Raw genomic sequence first — 18717 nt, forward strand, 5'->3', positions numbered from 1 at the left:
TGCTGCTTCACTAGAATAACAAAAACAGCACAAAGAAAGATAACAGCCAACCTAAGTTAATTTAAAGAAAATCATTTCAAGTTAAAACAGAAAAGGCCTTTTCCGTTGAATGAGCCTTGCATGCCATCTGCTATCTGCATGTTTGATTATCATAAGATAGAAAAGAAAAAAGTAGGTGGGAAAAAAGGTCTCTGAACAGGACTTCAAACTCTACGAAGGCCCATGCTCACCATACTTGTGACTCCAAAATGGGCTAGAAGATACAGATTGGTACTTTAGTACACAATTTTATTATTGTTAGCAATATTTTCCCAAACAATATATGATACAGTTAAACTGAATAACATAACTCTATGTTATGAACTAACAGTTCATCCAACATCTTTTATTCACATTTCCAGTCAATAATACAGCCAATAACTGAACCTGTTGTAGTTAAGGAAATGACAAGGAGGCAACTAAATAAACTAGAGAAATTGCTGGAAAATGATTCTCCTTAACTTCTTAAAATGGTATCAAATTAACTTTAATAATTGCCAAAGTGGGGGCCGGAGAGATAGCATGGAGGTAAGGCGTTTACCTTTCATGCAGAAGGTCATCGGTTCAAATCCCGGCGTCCCATATGGTCCCCCGTGCCTGCCAGGAGCGATTTCTGAGTATGGAGCCAGGAAAAACCCCTGAGCACTGCCGGGTGTGACCCAAAAACCACAAAAGAAAAAAAAAAAAATAATTGCCAAAGTGGTAATGGGGAAAAAATAGATTAAGTCTTGTGTGTAGTAATTGCAGGACTTGAAACAAAAATAGATAAGTATTGATAAGTCCTGGGCATTGCTGGGTGTGTCACAAAAAACTAAAAACAAAAATACACACACACAAATACTTCTATTACCTTTTGTATTTTTTTAATCTCTTTAAATGATTCTTCAAAAATCTTTATGCTCAATGTAATCTTCTATAAGGCTGACCATTGGTCTCATCAGAATTCTGTAAAAGCAAAAAAGAATAATTTATTAAATTTATTCAATACACAGAAAGTTACAAGAGGTATTTGGGGAAGGGGGGAAGCAAGGCGGTGCACACCTGGCAGTGCTCAGGGCTTATTCCTGGCTTTGCACTAGAAATCATTCATGTTGAGGCTTAGTGGATCATATGGGATGATGGGAATCAAACCTGTATTCACTGCATGCAAGGCAAGTGTACTACCCAAAGTACTATTATTGCTCCAGCTCCTACATAAAAGTTTTCAAAATAATTTTTAAAGATGATACTTAATACTTTTTCATAAAAATGTACAAAACAATGATTAAATCTAGCAAACTGTTCTGAAAATAAAATTAGGGAGTAAGGGCCAGAAATAGCTATTTCAAGGAACTGAACACATACTTTGAAGGAGGCCTGGAGTCAATTTCCAGTGCCACTTGGAATGAACCCTAAGCATAGTAGCAGTGTAGCTCCTGAGTACCAACAAGTATGCCACCCATTTCCTGCTAAATAGAGAATAAACTAAGACAATCATTTTTAATTCTATAAGGTAAAAGACAAAAGTGTAAACATAACCATGGCTACAAAAATACACAAATGAACTTTATAAAGATGTACTTTATGACAAGTAGAAAAGTAAAAGAACAGGCTCCTGTTGCAAGTCAGCCCCTGAAGAGGTTAACTGATGGAAGGATGGAGGATGAGGCCTTTCTCTTCCAGCTCGGAGCACGCATCTGCCACCCTGTCTAGCTGATGGTTCTGAGGTGAAACGGCGGGTAAACAGCTCACAGACAGTCAGGCTTGTGGAAATATTAGCTTTATTCAGTGGACAAGACTGAAGTCCAAAGACTCAGCCTCAGTTCCAGCAAAAAGCCCCTCGCCTTCCACAGACCCTTGTTTTTATCCCCCAGAATCAGGTACCACCCAATGGTGGGATCAGATACCAACCAATGGTGGAAGCAAAATCAGGTACTACCCTAGGGTGGGGGCAGAATGCCAGGTCACACCCTAGGGTAGGGCACAATCACCAATCAGGTTAGGGTGAGTAACATAGTAATCCCCTAAAATATTTCCATACACAACAAGGCTCCCTTTCTGGGGTCGGGGGACTAAGGCCACCTCTGGTTGTGCTCTGGATTAACTTCTGACTCTGCTCAGGGATCATTCCTGGTGATGGTCAGGGGACTACATATGCTGCTGGGCAATGAGCCTGGGTCGGCTGTGTTCAAGGTAAGTGCCCTGCCCACTGCAATATTACCTTTTGGTTCTAAGAACAGGCTACTTGAAATCAAATTTTTACCAATTTAAAATAGATCATTAAAAGTTATTTTATATGGGTCCGGAGAGATAGCACAGCAGCGTTTGCCTTGCAAGCAGCCGATCCAGGACCAAAGGTGGTTGGTTCGAATCCCGGTGTCCCATATGGTCCCCCGTGCCTGCCAGGAGCTATTTCTGAGCAGACAGCCAGGAGTAACCCCTGAGCAATGCCGGGTGTGGCTCAAAAACCAAAAAAAAAAAAAAAAAAGTTATTTTATATAAGAGCCATAGGTAAGCACACAGAAAGTACCTTTAGGATAAACAAAAGCAAATAAATTCAAAGTATTTCATTAGGGAGAAAATGAACAAGACACAAAGAATAAGATTGGAAGAGGTCTCACAAAGTGTACTTACATAAACCTAGATGGTACACAGCTTATTTAATGCCTACACATACCATACATGTATGTAGCATGTAGCATTTGTACTACATGTTCTACATGCTACATACAGGGACAAAAAAAAAACCTACAAAAACCCCCCAAATAATTAACTGAATGACAACAGTAAGTCCTACCAGTAATTATTTTAAATGCAAATGAATTCAATTCATCACTCAAAAGACAAAGTAGTTAAATGAATGTTAAAATATCTATAGTTAGGCATAGCTCAACCAAGGGATGCATTCCATAAATACACTGTGAACTGATTTCATTATTTCTTGAGTCTCACAAAGTGTACTTACATAAACCTAGATGGTACACAGCTTATTTAATGCCTATACATAGCATACATGTATGTAGCATTTGTACTACATGTTCTACATGCTACATACAGGGACCAATGCTGTATATGCAGACTGGTATTGAGTGAAGTGTCACATGACATATGACTCTACATTATGTATATGAGAGATTCACGTTAAACATAAGGTCATAAAAGGCAATAGGTCAAAGAATGGAAAAAAATTATTCCCTAAAAATTAAAACCAATAGGGTACAGTGACCATACTTATACCAGACAAAACTAACTAACTGAATAATTGTCACAAGACCAAAAAGAAATGCAAAATGGAGCAAGGAAAGCCTCTTCAACAAATGGTGATGGGACAACTGGTCAGCCACATGCAAAAGAAATGCACCAGGACCTCCATCTAACACCATGCACAAAGGTCAAATCCAATAGATTAAAGACATTGATATCAGACCCAGAATCATAGCTATATAGAAGAACACATAGGTAAAATACTCCATGACATTGAAACTAAAGGCATCTTCAAGGGGGAAACATCACTCTCCAAACAAGTGGAAGCAGAGATAAGCAAATGGGACTATATTAAACTGAGAAGCTTCTGCACCTCAAAGGAAATGATGACTAGGATACAAAGGTGATCCACAGAATGGGAGAAACTGTTCACCCAATACCAATCAGGAAAGGGGCTAATATCTAAGATATACAAGTTACTGACAGAAACTTAACAAGAAAATAAAAATCTAATGCCACCAAGAAATGGGAAGAAGAAGTGAACAGATACTTTCTCAAAGAAATACATATGGCCAAAGGCAAATAAAAAATATGCTCCATATCACTGATCATCAGGGAGATGCAAATCAAAACAACAATGAGGTACCTCATTATCAGAGACCAGCACACATCACTAAGAACAAAAACAATTAGTGCTGGCAGGTATATGGGGAGACAGGAACTCTCATTCACTGCTCATAGGCATGTTGCCTAGTATAGCCTTTTTGAAATAATATGGAGATTTCTCAAAAACTTGGAAATTCAGCTCCCGTATGATCTAGTTATACCATTCCTAGGGATATACCCTAGAAATACAAAAACACAATACAAAAAATGCCCTCTGCATGCCTACATAAATTGCAGCTCTATTTACAATAGCCAAAATATGGAAATAACCCAGATGCCCAACAACAAAAAATGGTTAAAGAAACACTGGTACATCTACACAATGGAATACAATGCAGCTGTCATAAAAAAATGAAGTCATAAAATTTTCCTATACATGGATGGACATGGAAACTACTATGCTGAATGAAATACATCAGAGGGAGACAGATAGATACATAATAGTCTCACTCATCTATGGAATTTAAGAAAAATATAAGACAGTATGGTAATAATACCCAGAGACAACCAGCTCACGACATGAAGCTTACTACAAAGAGTGGTGAGCGCAATTAGAGAAATAACTACACTAACGCAACAGCTCATGACAATAGTGAGTGAGAGAAATAGAATGTCTGTCTAGAACAGGCAGAGAATGGGGGAGGAGAGAGTGATGTGGTGGGAAGGTTATATTGGTGAAGGGGGGGGTGTACACTTTTTGACTAAAACCCAACTAATAACAAACTTGTAACCATGGTGCTTAAATATATTATTAGAAAAAAAATTTACACAAGAGGGAAAAGAAAGAAACATTAGCATGAAAACAAACACTTCATAATGAATATCACCAGAAATGTAATATATTTATATACTAAAAACTATAAAATGTTGCTGTAAGAATTAGATACAAATGAATGGGAAGGTTTCCATACTACCATATGGCTTACTGACTGAGTACAATTTTTTAATCAAGGCTCAGATGGCATGTGGAGGTCAGAAATGGGAGAAATGCTACAGTTCATTAGAACCACAAATGAGCTGAAATAGTGAGACAGTATAAAGAAAAGAAAAGAAAAGAAAAGAAAAGAAAAGAAAAGAAAAGAAAAGAAAAGAAAAGAAAAGAAAGATAGAGGTTTTAATTTGCCTCAATGAAAACACAGAAATTACAGTATGGTGGAACCAGGAGATAGTATAGCAGTTAGGGTACATGCCCAATCTAGGCTTAATTCCCCTACCCCACTCAACAGAACCTCTGAGAATGATCCTCAAGTGACCCCTGAGCACTGCTGGGTGTGGCCCTTAAAACAAAAACAATTATTCTCATAAATATGCTTTACCTTTTCCTTTAACTTACTACAGCCCTGGTTATAATAACAAGCATAAAACACACATTATACACTCCAGAAAAGAAATGTGAGCACATGAGAAACAAAGCAACATTGCAAAAGTACAAAATACATTTCCTATGTATTCTTCACATAATTTATAGTAAAGCTCAATTTCATTTGTTAATCCTTTTAAATAATTTTAAATAGTTAACTCGAGAATCTGGGTCTAAAAAATAAAAAAATACTATAAATCTTTTTCTAACCTACTAACCTACTGACCCATTGACCTACTTTAAAACAGGTTAGCTAAATCTAGGTTAGTTAATCTAGTATCACAGATACTTCTCAGACTGATGGCTCTGTTAATATTAATTAAAGGTAGCATTGAAACTTAAATAACTGAGAATACAAACACACTTATACCACACTTATCACCATTTATAAAGAATTCCAGCTTCCTTCTGCTTATTAATTTTCAAGCTAAAACAATCATTTTTCATAAAACTGTAGAGGTTGATATGAAAATACAGTCAGTAAATTGCTTGCCTTCCATGTAGCTGACCTGACTTTAATCCTTGGTACCCCATCTAGTTCCCAGAATACTGCTAAGCATGATCCCAGAGAGCCAGAATTAACCCCTGAGCAATAGCAAAATAGAAAATAAAAAGTTTAACTAACTTGGTAAATATGTAAAAAATGAAATAGGTTTTAATTTGTTCAATATTATATGATAACATCAGCCTATCTCTAAACAGCAATAAAAATACTAGGCTACAAGAAAAATATTATTGATTGAACAGCATTTCTAAAATCAACTTGACAGTAAGAACAAAGAAGTAAACTAAAGATTCATGAACCATATTCTCTTAGGACCAGAGAAAATTCTGACTCAATACAAACACCAAATTATTAGAAATAAAACTTAAGTCTGTCAAACATCTAGGCAAGGTATTTTTGGACTTTAAGTAAACAAAACCTAAAAAATTTAATATAGCTCTCTAAACACAAGATTGTCAATAATTCAACTGGTATGTTTCTCCAACTTGTCTGAGTTCCCGATTTATGTATGGGACCGATACAGGCCTGATTCTGTCTACAGAACACAAGGGCATTCGACTCCTTTTATAAAAATGAGCTGAGAAAACAGCCCTTACCTGGTCTCAAGAAACCTCAGAAAATCTGGAGCAAGGTTATCAGAGTGAACTTTGTTCCATAACTTTGAACCTCAACATCCTGCAGCTGGCCTCTCTACCACTATCCAGAAGAAAGAACATAGAGGTCCTAACAGAATCATGTCCCCACTAGGAATGTTGGATTAGTATTATATAAACTACGATTTCTGGAAACTGTGAATAGGTAACTTTATACAGCAAAAGAGAACTTTACAGATGAGATTAATATTAAAGATCTTGCGATGAAGAGACAATCCTGATCTATCTGGGTGGATTCAATAAACCATTAAAATCAATGAACCAACCTTTCCTAGCTGAGGTTGAAGAAGAAACGGGTCAGAAAAATGTATGTGGCTAGATCTGAAGGTGAAAGAAGATGATCACAAGCCAAGGAATATGGGCAGCTTCTAGGAACCTGAAAACCTATATAGGAAAACATTCTCCATTAAATCCTCCAGAGGAATGCAGTCCTACTGATACCTTGATTTTTGCCAAGAGATCAACGTGGTACTCCAGAGATGGAGACTGGCAAGAAGATAAATGTGTACTATTTAAAACAATGAAGGCTGTGCAGCGGCAACAGCAATTTATTATAGGTTCAAAAATCTCTGGACAGTATTAAATCTACTGTGCTGACTGTAAACCACCTGAGAAACTATCAAAACTATTCAGTGAAGCCCAACCATTCTTTTATATTAGTAAGCAGAAGTCTAGAATCAAGTCCTCTCCTATCTCTGGGACTCCTCATATATACTGTACATTCCTACTATGAACTTTTTTCTTTTTCTTACCCCATCTCCAAAATCATTTTACACAGAGTTTACCAGAACTCATGATATATCATTAGCATAATATCCTATTTCAACAGTAATGTTACATACACTCTTGACCTTTCCAGTGCCAGGTAATACCTTCATAAGTTCTGCTCTCCAAATAATGGTTGTTTTTCTCTCTTTTATCTGAAATAGTCTGGAAGTTAAGACAGTCTTCCTTTTCCCTCACTGTCCCTTGTAAATTATTTTTTCACCTCTCCCTAAAGTCCCAAAGTGGAATTTCATACTGCAATACTATAACCACTACCAGTCCTATAACTTTTATCATTCAGAATCTCCTTCACCTCTCCTTTCCCTCCACTATCACATTAAGTCCTCATATTTACATAAGATAAATAAGCATATATTTATGACCTCTCTTTCTCTCTTTCCTTACCTTCCTCTTTTTGGCTATTGGGCCACATCAGGCAGTGCTCAGAGTTTACTGCTGGCTCTGCACTCAGGAATCACTCCTGGTGATGTTGGGCGACAGTATGTTCAAACCTGGGTTGACCACATGCAAGGTTAATGCTTTTACCTCCTGATTAGCACTCCAGCCCCAGGGCCATTATATTCTTATTATTGCTTTTGGATCTTAATATAGGCATACATCATCATCAAGTATCATTATCAGGTATTTTCCTTGATCTCCTCTCCAACAACCCAATCCGGTGCTTTACTTCTCTCTCTCCTCCTCTAGAGTTATTATAGAACTCACCAAAACCAGTAACAAATGCTCTTTCAAAATCACATTTTCAGTGATTATTTTTGGGAAGGATCACACTTGGCAGTGTTAAGGAGCTAATCCTAATTCTGCGTTTAGAGTTGTACCCACCAGGACAATTGGTGGATAACTATGTAGTGCTAGGGACTGTACCTGGGCCTCTGGCATGCAGAGCACAACACGTGAACTAAGTTATCCCTCCAGTTTTTTTTGTTTGTTTGTTTTGTTTTTGTTTTTGTTTTTTTGTTTTTTGGGCCACACCTGGTGGTGCTCGGGGGTTACTCCTGGCTATCTGCTCAGAAATAGTTCCTGGCAGGCACGGGGGACCATATGGGACACCAGAACTCAAACCAAACACCTTAGGTCCTGGATCGGCTGCTTGCTAGGTTTGAGTTATTTTTTTAAGAAAATTATCTTTCCATCCATTTCAAAAGTATTCACTTCAATCTCATGAAATATGGATAAAATAGTTGCTCTAAAAATTATTTTTTTTTTAGGAAAACCTCATTATCTGAAATCAGTACTGGTTTGTCTTTTCCCTTAAAAAAATTTTTTTTTTGGATGGTGAAATAGTACAGGGGTTAAGCTATATGCCCTGAATGTGGCTGATTCCAGTTTCAACAACCCCAGCACCATATGGCCACCCAGGGCATCACCAAGTGCAGCCCTGGAGGCCCCTAAGCATTGCCAAGATGTGTCAGCAGGGACTCCTACGTTCCATGAGTATTGCTTGGGAAGCCCTACTGACCCTCAACTCCACCCCATACACAAAAAAGGTGAGATTTGCCTGTTTATTTATATGTCAAGTTAGTTTGGATTATATACTTGACATTAAGAATTAGGTGATTAAACTCTAGATTCTATTAACATTTTCTTCAGAATTTGATTTTTTAAAGTTTAGACTGTGAGCTCAAATTGCTTCCTTTGAACAGTAATTTCAATATTAACTTGTTATCGGGGCCTTTACTAAATGGTTATATGAGGGTTTATCCTCTACATATATCCTTACCCAAGGTCATCTGATCTGAGCATTAGTTTACAATGTAGTTCAAGTCTAAGTCTTCGTTGTGTTTCTCTGGATTTGTTTTGTGCTTGAGCTGCTGAAATATAAAGTGGTACCTACCTTTGTGTGTTCATACTCACAATTAGGGAATCATTTCCTTTCATATCAGTTCTCTTTTGCTCTGAGCTTCGCCCAGCATAGTCCAGTTTCCAAGGGCCTCTTTCCCAATTCATCTGGCCAGGGAACCCTGGTTGTTGTGTGCATGGTTGTGTGCAAGGCAAGTGCCCTACCTGCTGTACTATGTATGTCTCCAGTCCCAAAAATTTTAAGTGTATTTTAATGGAAACAATAAATTAAAAAGCAAAAATTGTATATATATATATTTGTATATATTTTAGTAAAAATATTTCTTTAAACTTTTTACTTAAAAATAATTTAAAACTTACAGAGTATTTCAAAGAACTCCTATACACATTGTCTATATTCACCAACAATTGTTAATATTTGCATCATTTTCCTTATATAGAAAAATAGTTCTTAAATCTGATACATCACATATAGTCCCTAAATACTTTGATGTTTATTTCCTAAGAACAAAGACATTATCTTACATAATCAGAGTATATGCTAAACCATTAAATTTAACAATTATATTTTCTCTTTCTCTTCTCACTGTACTAGGGACCAAACCAAAGCTTTCACATATAGAAGTGTGTTACTGCTGAAATACATTTCTAGCCATAAGTTCCTTTTTTTAAATAACTGAGCAAATAAAGCCTTTGAGGATTTAATGAGCTCCTCTAGCACAGACTTCAGTACTGCAATGAATCTGTCATATTTCTCTAGACTTTCTCAATCCAAAATAGTTCCTTTAGCTATAATTTTTTAAAAGTATCCTACAAATTAAGTTTAAAATCTCCAGGTTTCTTGAGTAAACTAAGCATGAATGTTTATAAAAGAACAGCGGGGTTAATGGAGCTAATTAAGAGAATACTGCATTTCTACGGAAAGAAAAGCGTCAATGGCAATTGCTCAGAGTAAGAAAAGGAATGGGAAAAGAAATTCTCTGAAATTAGGTGGGCAAGAGAGAAAATAATATGGCATAGAAGTCTCAGAAGACTAAAAATAGTCCCTATTAAACCTGACTATAATATACCAGCCATCCCGCTCTTCCCTGACCCCTGGCCTCCAGGGTCAGCAAGTGGTCCTTAGAAAGTAACCTGAGGGAAATGATGTAAGAAGGCCAGGTCCTTTAGAAGCTAGAGAAAATGATCCCTTCAAGAGATTTTTGTAAGGACTTGGGAAAAGCCTGCTCTGCAACAAACATAAGCAAATCCATTTATTTAATAAGAAATGAAACTCACATCAGCTATTTAAAATAATTAAGATAAATCTTAAAACTTCTAGTAAAATGGCAGACTAGAACTGGCAAATAAAGCTCCCTGCTAAAGTATAACCAGAAATCAAATAAAAATGATCACAGAAAAACCTTACCTGCTTAAAGCTTAGAGACATTTTCATCCACCTATCTCAGAGGGGCCAAAATTTATTTATCCTACAGGACCATTTTCAGAAAAAAAATCACTTAGCCCCTCCTTCTTTAAAGCAAACTGAAAGCACCCATCCCCACCCTACCCCCTCATTACACCGGATGTTACTATATCAACCATCATTTCAACATCCTCCAGAGGGCAGTGTGCTCCACCTTGGAAAGGATCTATCTCCAGAAAAACATAAATAACTGCAGCAGAAAAAGGCTATAGAAAACTCAACAATTCCTTAAAGAAAAAAAGAGACTCCAGGGGAGCAAACTTAACAAGAAAAACTAACAGCGAAAGGAGCAAGTGACTGATAAAGAATGAAGAACCAGGGCCCGGAGAGATAGCATGGAGCAGGTCAGTGGTTCAAATCCCGGCATCCCATATGATCCCCCGAGCCTGCTAGGAGAGATTTCTGAGTGTAGAGCCAGGAGTAACCCCTGAGCACTGCCAGATGTGACCCAAAAAACAACAAACAAACAAACAAAATGAATCAAACAAAATGAATCAAAAACCTAAATGAGATCAGGAGAATCTCAACTTAATACAAACATGACCCAAAACATCAATAAGTTCTAAGGCTTCAGAGAAACTAGAGAAGTTTTGTATTTTCTTTTAGAGTCATACCCAGCAATGCTCAGGGCTTATTCTTAGCTCTATATTCAAGGATCACTCCTGGTAGGGCTCAGGCAACCATAATATGGAGCCAGGGATCAAACCAGGAACAGCAGCATGCAATTGTACTATCTCTCTGACCCCTAGAGGGAAAAAAAATCTTAATTTCAATTAGATGCTGTGTGTAAAGAGCATAAATTAAATTCAATGTAGACTTATGAAAATACAAAAAACATAGCATACCATCTCATAACAACTATCAGAAACAGAAAAAATCAAAGCAATGGTTCAAATGGAAAGAAACAAAACTTAGAAAAGAGGAATTCTACTAGAAACATGAGATTTAGAAGGACAAATATCAAGTATGGGAGTAACAGAGGGCAAAGAGAGAAATGAAAGCAGAGACCATATTTAAAGAAATCACAGCTAAAAAAAAATTACAGCTGAGAACTTAGCAAATCTAAGGGAAGAAAAAAGCATGTGTCTAGGAAGCTTAGAAGACACTCACATATTTTAATTCAAAACAACAGGACTGGAGAAACTGCCCAAAGAGGTGGGGCACATGTTCTACAAACTCAAGCATTGAGTCCAAGCCTCATATGGCCTACTGAGCACTCTGCTGCAGCCCTGCCAACTCCAGAGCACCTCCTGCCCTCAACCCCAGGTATAGCCTGGAGCCTGAGAACCCCCAATGGACCACTGGGTAGGAGCAGCACCACACCGTTGGGACTGAACAATGAACTGCTTAACAGCAGTAGAGATGGGAATGATCTCAGGGCAATGAGCACTACTGGGAAGTTTCCTATAAAAAAATGAAAAAGAGGGCCGAAGAGGTATGCAGGTGGTAGGGCATTTACCTTACACGTGCTAACCTAGGATGGACTGCAGTTCAATCCTCCAGCATCCCATATGGTCCCCTAACCCAGGAGCGATTTCTGAGAACATAGCCAGGAATAACCCCTGAGTGTCACTAGGTGTGGCCCACAATCCAAAAAAAAAAAAAAAAATTGAAAAAGAAAATCAACGATAGACAAGAAATTCTGAAAATTACTAGGGTAAAGAAAGTAACTTGCTATGAACCTTTAATAAAATCCTCAACAGCCTTCTCAGCAGAAATCTTACAGGCTAGAAGAGAGCATTAAATAGCATTCATACTACTAGTAGATTTTTAAAAAAGTATCAAGAATACTTTGAAAATTATCATTCAAGATATGGTGCAGAAGGCTAAAAAACTTAACAGACTGGACTGTATGTTTTATAAAGGTTGCTTGGGTTTAATCCCCAGAACTACATGGTCTTCTAGTACCACTAGGAGCAAACTCTGAGCAATCCCAAAGCACTGCCAGGTATGACCCAAAACCAAAAGGCTGCTCATCCCAAAGACATGCTCAATAAAAATATTTTAGCACAATAATGACCATCTATGACAAATATACAGCTAATATATGGTACTCAGTGATGAAAAACTAAAAGCTTTTCTCTAATGATCTGGAACTAGAAAAGATATCCACTTTTGCCACGACTAACAATTTTAAAAGTCCTTAGCAAAGCACTTAGGCAAGAAAAAAGATCTAAAAGGAATCCAAATTGAAGTGCAATAGTCTTATTTGTTGATGACATAATAATACACATAGAAATTCCACCAAGAAATGCTAAAGGGGACAGGGGTGGGTCATAATAGCTGAGCACAGGACTAATGTGTATAATACTATTAGATCCCCAAGCACCTCCAAGCACCATCGTGTGTAGCCCTGGTAGACTTCAAGCACTAACTGGCCCATGTGCTACAACATTAGATCTAAGCACTGAAGCAGGAGGTAAGCACCATCTGACCAAGCAACTCCAGGACTGGCCCCTGACTTCCCCAGCATCCCTTAATGCAGCCTTTACATAATGTATTGAATTCAGTGAAGTAGCACAATAAAATCTAGAGGCAATGACCTGGAAGAAATGGCAATTAAGAAAATAGTCTCAGGGCCAGAGAGATAGCATGGAGGCAGTTACCATGCATTTGCCTTGCAAGCAGAAGGTCTGTGGTTCAAATCCTGGCATCCCATATGGTCCTCCAAGCCTGCCAGGAGTAATTTCTGACCGTAAAGCCAGGAGTAATCCCTGAACCCTGCTGGGTGTGACCCCAAAACAACAACAACAACAAAGTCTCATTTAGGTGCTGAGTGGTAGCACAGTGGTAGGGCATCTGCCTTACACGTGGCTGACTTGGATGGACCAAAGTTCGATCCCCTGGAGTCCCATATGGTCCCACAAGCCAGGAACAATTTCTGAGCGCATAGCCAAGAGTAACCACTGAGCATCACCCAGTGTAACCCAAAAAAAATGAAAAAGGAAAAAAAAAATCAGTATCATTTACAATTGCACCAAAAAAGGATAAACCATCTGGAAGTATAAGAAACAGAAGACATTAAAGGCCTATACACTGAAAATGTAAGGTGTTACAAAATGACAACAAAATGAAAAATAGGATTAGAAGAATAAACTATTAAAATGGCCATCTTAACCAAAGGAAATTACTCACATTTTCAACACAATCCCTATCAAAATACCAATGACATTTTTCAAGAAAACAAGTTAAAAATATGTATGGACCATGAAAGATGCCTAATAGTCAAAGCAAAAAAAAATTTATTTTTGTTGCTTTTTGGGTCACACCCAGCAGCGGTCAGGGGTTACTCCTGGCTCTATACTCAAAAATCACTCCTGGCAGGCTCGGGGGACCGTATGAGATGGCAGGATTCGAACCACAATCCTTCTGCATGCAAGGCAAATGCTTACCTCCATGCTATCTCCCGGTCCTTAAAAGGGAAAGTGGTTTTTTTTTTTTTGTCTTTTGTTTGTTGTTTTGTTTTGTTTGTTTAGGAGTTATACCCGGTGGCACTCAGGGGTTCTTCCTGGCCCTGCACTCAGAAGTTGCTCCTGGCAGGTTCGGGGGACCATAGGAGACGTCGGCATTTGAACCATGGTCTGTTTGGGCCAACCGCGTACAAGACAGGTGCCTTACCCTTAAGACCATTTCCACTCTGTAAAGCAAAAATTTTTTTATAAAAGGAGGGAACATTAGAACAATGGCACAGCGGTAGGGCATTTGCCTTGCATGTGGCTGACCCGGGATGGACCTGGGTTCGATTCCCTGCATCCAATTTGGTCCCTCAAGCCTGTCAGGAGTGATTTCTGAGCACAGAGCCAGGAGTAACCCTTGAGCACTGCTGGGTGTGGCCCCAAAACAAAAAAAAAGGGGGGGGGAACATTATATTCCTTAACTTCAAACTATATTACAAAGTAATAATTAAAATAAAGTGGTACTGTAACAAAAATAGGCACACAGACCAATGGGCCAGAGCCAGAAATAAACAACATATATATGGACATCTAATCTATGAATAAAGACCAAGTCCATACAATGGAGAAAAAGAAAGTTTCATCAACAAGCGAATGGTATTGGGAAAACTAGACTCAGAAAATGAAACTCTTCAGTACTGGAAAGAATAAAACCTTAAGTATCAGGCAAGAACCAAAATAATACAAAGAAGAAAACATAGGTGAGATAACCCAAGACAGATCTGGCAACACAACTCAGTGGCAGGACAAACTGAAGAACAAACAAATGGGAGTACCTTAAAGTCTTTACAACAAATACAATCACCATGTCTGTCTGTATTCAATCAGCTCCCTAGACACTCTCTGCTCTTGAAAGATCAAGCCATGAAAAATTATGGGCAAATCAGCCACATATCTGAGAGCTGCAATCTCGGGAGGAGAGGGTGAGCCAAGGCCCAACCCTGCCAAAGCCAGGCCTACTGTACCCATCACCCACACTGCTGTTTCACCAATGGCCCTACTTCACCACTCAATGGGCAAGCAGATGCAGAGTCTGGATCAACAAGGACCTTTCCACACTAGGGTGAGACCTAGGAACTTCAGGCATTCCTCATAGATGCAGAAGTTTTTCAGTATTGTGTTAGGATGTGCCAGGAACTTGGATTTGTGGGGTTTCCTCAAGAACCTGGTGCTGTGTACCAGCAGTGAACAAGGGACAAGGGTTTAACAGAACTTTCTGAGAATCTGGGAGCACAGATCATTCATATTTAACTGGGTCAGAAGACTAAATTAATGGATCCTTCAGGACTTAGGATGAGAGCCAGCTGGTACCAAAATCACTAAGGGTCTTGGTTTACAGGGGCCCTCTCTGGGAACTTCACCATGAGGAAATTCCTAGAGTTGCAAGAGCTTTGGGGTCCACCAGAACTGACCAATCAATGTTCTGACACAGAACAAACACTAAACTGCTATATTGCCTACTTAGCTCCAAAGACACCATATCAGTTTTGATAATGTTATGTATAACTGGTAACCCTAGTAACCCCTCATTACTTTTAGAGACTTAAAAATTAAGTTTGAACATATAATTTAAATCTTCTTCTTAAAAATGTGTCTACCCAACGAAGTTGTCAGAGCATTAATTTTCTTAAGTGGTTGATTACAAGCTAGTAGGAGTAAAAAATTCTCAAGTGGCACAAATTAGAAAATTTGCATTTGGGCGACTAACTTAAAATGAAGAACATTACTCCTATTCATGGTTTAGTCTTACAGTGGTATAAAAACTAATCGCAAATTCCTTAAGTTTAAGTACAACTGGCTTATATACATATGAATGTTCTTTAAGATGAGAAGACAAACTTCCAGCCTATTTTATGCAATGATGTTGGAACAGAGACTAGGGAGAACTGGAACCAGTTCAATCCCTGGCAATACATACTAGGGGCACAATGGTTACCAGCATATCTTCATACCCGAGCACTGAACTATTTGGCCCAGATGACTGAGTTTTGCCAGGAGATCCACTAACTTCAGGCACCCTGAGCTGCTTTAAAAAGTCTCCCACCCCCCAAAGAAGTATGTTAAAATACTTGCTAGACTATATAAATATACGATATGTAAGTATATAGTATAGTATATATGCATATATAGTATATAGTACATATACTATATACTACAGCAGGCACTATTAGGTACTAGTTACTATTAACTATTAGGTACTAGTTACTATTAACTAGTAACTATAGTTACTATTACTATATCACTAAATTTTAAAAGTCTCAACAATTTATGACTTAGAAGAAGCATAATATATTCATTTTTAGATTTTAACATCTTCAGGGAATTTCAACATCTCTGGGTTTTCAATAAAAGTAAGTGAAAGATAAAGTCAGGAGATAACCCAACTGGTAGAGATTCTGAATTGCATTCCTGGCATCACAGGGATGACCCTGGTGGCCCCTGAGAACTGAATAATTTCAGGCCCTCACCTGAAACTCACTGCCCCATCCCATCTTCATCTTTTTAGTTTTTGGGCCACATCCAAAGTGCGTAGGGGCAATTCCTGGGTCTGTGCTTAAGTGACCTCTGGAGGTGTTCAAGATACCAACCACTTCTGGTGCTGGGGACTGAGATCAGCACATGCAAGGCCAGCACCCTATCTCTAGTAGTACCCCTCTGGCCCCAGGCCCTACTTTTATTTATTTGGGGGCCACACCCAGTAGTGCTCAGTGATTACTCCTGGTTTTGTACTCGGGAATCACTCCTTGCTAGCTCAGGGTACCATAGGAGGTACATGGGTGGATGGTGCAAGCAAACACCCTACCAGCTATGCTATTGCTACATCACCCCCATTCCCAGGCCCTTTTTTTAAAAAAAGGTAGTAAGGGATTAGTATTGAAATATATGCCTAGATCTCAACTAGCAATAATTTTAGGGGAAAGGGTGATAGCACAGTGGTAAGGCATTTGCTTTGTATGTGGCTGACCCAGGATGGGCCTGGGTTCAATCCCGGGTGTCCCATATAGTCCCCCAAGCCAGGAACGATTTCTGAGCACATAGCCAGAGTAACGCCTGAGCGTCACCGTGTGTGGCTCAAAAACAAAAAAATTTATAAATCAAATTTCTTAATAAAAAAAACGTATTTTTAAAAGGTAGTAAGGGACAGAAGTAGTCTACACCAAAAATAGTTAAGAAAAATCATGTTTATTTCAGGTTGAGTATTTGCACCAATGGCGCTTTACTGAACTCTACTGCAGAGTGCATATCATAATTTTTTTTGGTGGGTGGGATAAGGGTTGTGCTACACCAGACAATGCTCAGGGTTGTCCCTGGCTCTGAGCTAACTTCTTAAAGGGACCAGGGGCTCATACATATATGGTGTGGAAGAACTCTCTTTTCCAAAATTATTAAACCACAACTATCATGACTTTATACTAATTTTTTAATACTGGTAATAATATAATACTACTATTCAGTTTGAGTGGCAAACAAATTTATAGGATGTCATATGTAACATGTTATATGTTACATATTATATGTATTTTACATATATTGTATAAAAACAAACAAAAAAACTGTTGGGAATACTGTATGCTTAAACACAATCATGAATAAGTCTGTAAGTCATCCCTTAATTTTAAAGCAAAAAAAAGAGAGAGAAACAAAAACAAACAAAAAACTTGAGGGGCCAGAAAAATAGCACAGGAGGTGTTATTTTTGTTTGATGACTTGACTTACAGGCTGTCATCTCAACAGGGACTCTGGATCTAATCCCCCACTCACACAGGATCCCCAGGACAAAACCTGGAGTCAATTCAATGGACTCCAACATAGCCAGGAATAACCCATAAGCACATGTAGGCCCTAAACAAAACAAACAAGACAACCTAAATTTGCATCAATGTATGCGACAAAAGAAAACAAGAACTTTATTAAGGATTTATTAGCATGCAAAGTTTTACACTAGACCTTGAGGTCAGCATTCAACCTGAATTCTATACCACCCACAAGTACTTTAATTGATTTAAGAATAATTATAGGAGCGAAAGAGAGTATAACAGGATGTATGCATTGCATGAGGTTAACCCAGATTCAAGCCCCTGCACTTCTGGGGTGCTTGGGAGATCAAAACCAAATCATCCACATGCAAGGCAAAAGACCTACCAGCACAGTAACCCTTTGTACCCTCTTTTTTTTTTTTTTTTTGTGGTTTTTAGGTCACACCCGGCAGTGCTCAGGGGTTATTTCTGGCTCCACGCTCAGAAATTGCTCCTGGCAGGCACAGAGGACCATATGGGGCGCCGGGATTTGAACTGATGACCTCCTGCATGAAAGGCAAACGCCATACCTCCATGCTATCTCTCCGGTCCCTTTGTACCCTCTTCTAACTTAATTTTTTTTTTTTACCATTCTGGCCACTGCTCTGCCCCCCCCCCTTCTAATTTTTAAATCATAAATGTTTTTGTTGGGTTTTTTTTGGGGGGGTGGGGCATACCTGGTGACACTCAGAGGTTACTCTGGCTACACGCTCAGAAATCGCTCATGGCTTAGGGAACCATATGGAACGCCAGGCATGGAACCAAGGTCTGTCCTGGGTTAGCCGTGGACGACATACTGCTGCGTTATTGCTCCGGCCCCTAAATCATAAATGTTTGAACATAAAAAAATAAATACTACATAAAGGTTGAAGTAGGAAAGCCATTAGTACTATAGCCATTAACTATACTGTATACGATACTATATTTATATATATACATTATACTATAGCCATTAGTACTATTTTTTTTTGTTTGTTTGTTTTTGGGCCACACCCGGCGGTGCTCAGG

At 38.5% G+C, this 18717-nt stretch overlaps 1 long non-coding RNA gene across 1 annotated transcript in view; it reads right to left on the reverse strand.

The window, feature by feature from the left end:
* Positions 1 to 874: 874 nt before the first annotated feature.
* Positions 875 to 18717, reverse strand: part of LOC126032301 (uncharacterized) — a 36318-nt gene continuing 18475 nt past the window's right edge. Inside the window, exon 3 of the long non-coding RNA XR_007503844.1 lies at positions 875 to 984. This is a non-coding gene — a long non-coding RNA (uncharacterized LOC126032301). The remainder of the gene's footprint in view (positions 985 to 18717) is intronic.

Source organism: Suncus etruscus, chromosome 16 (genome assembly GCF_024139225.1).
Source record: "Suncus etruscus isolate mSunEtr1 chromosome 16, mSunEtr1.pri.cur, whole genome shotgun sequence".
Taxonomy (NCBI): Eukaryota; Metazoa; Chordata; class Mammalia; order Eulipotyphla; family Soricidae; genus Suncus; species Suncus etruscus.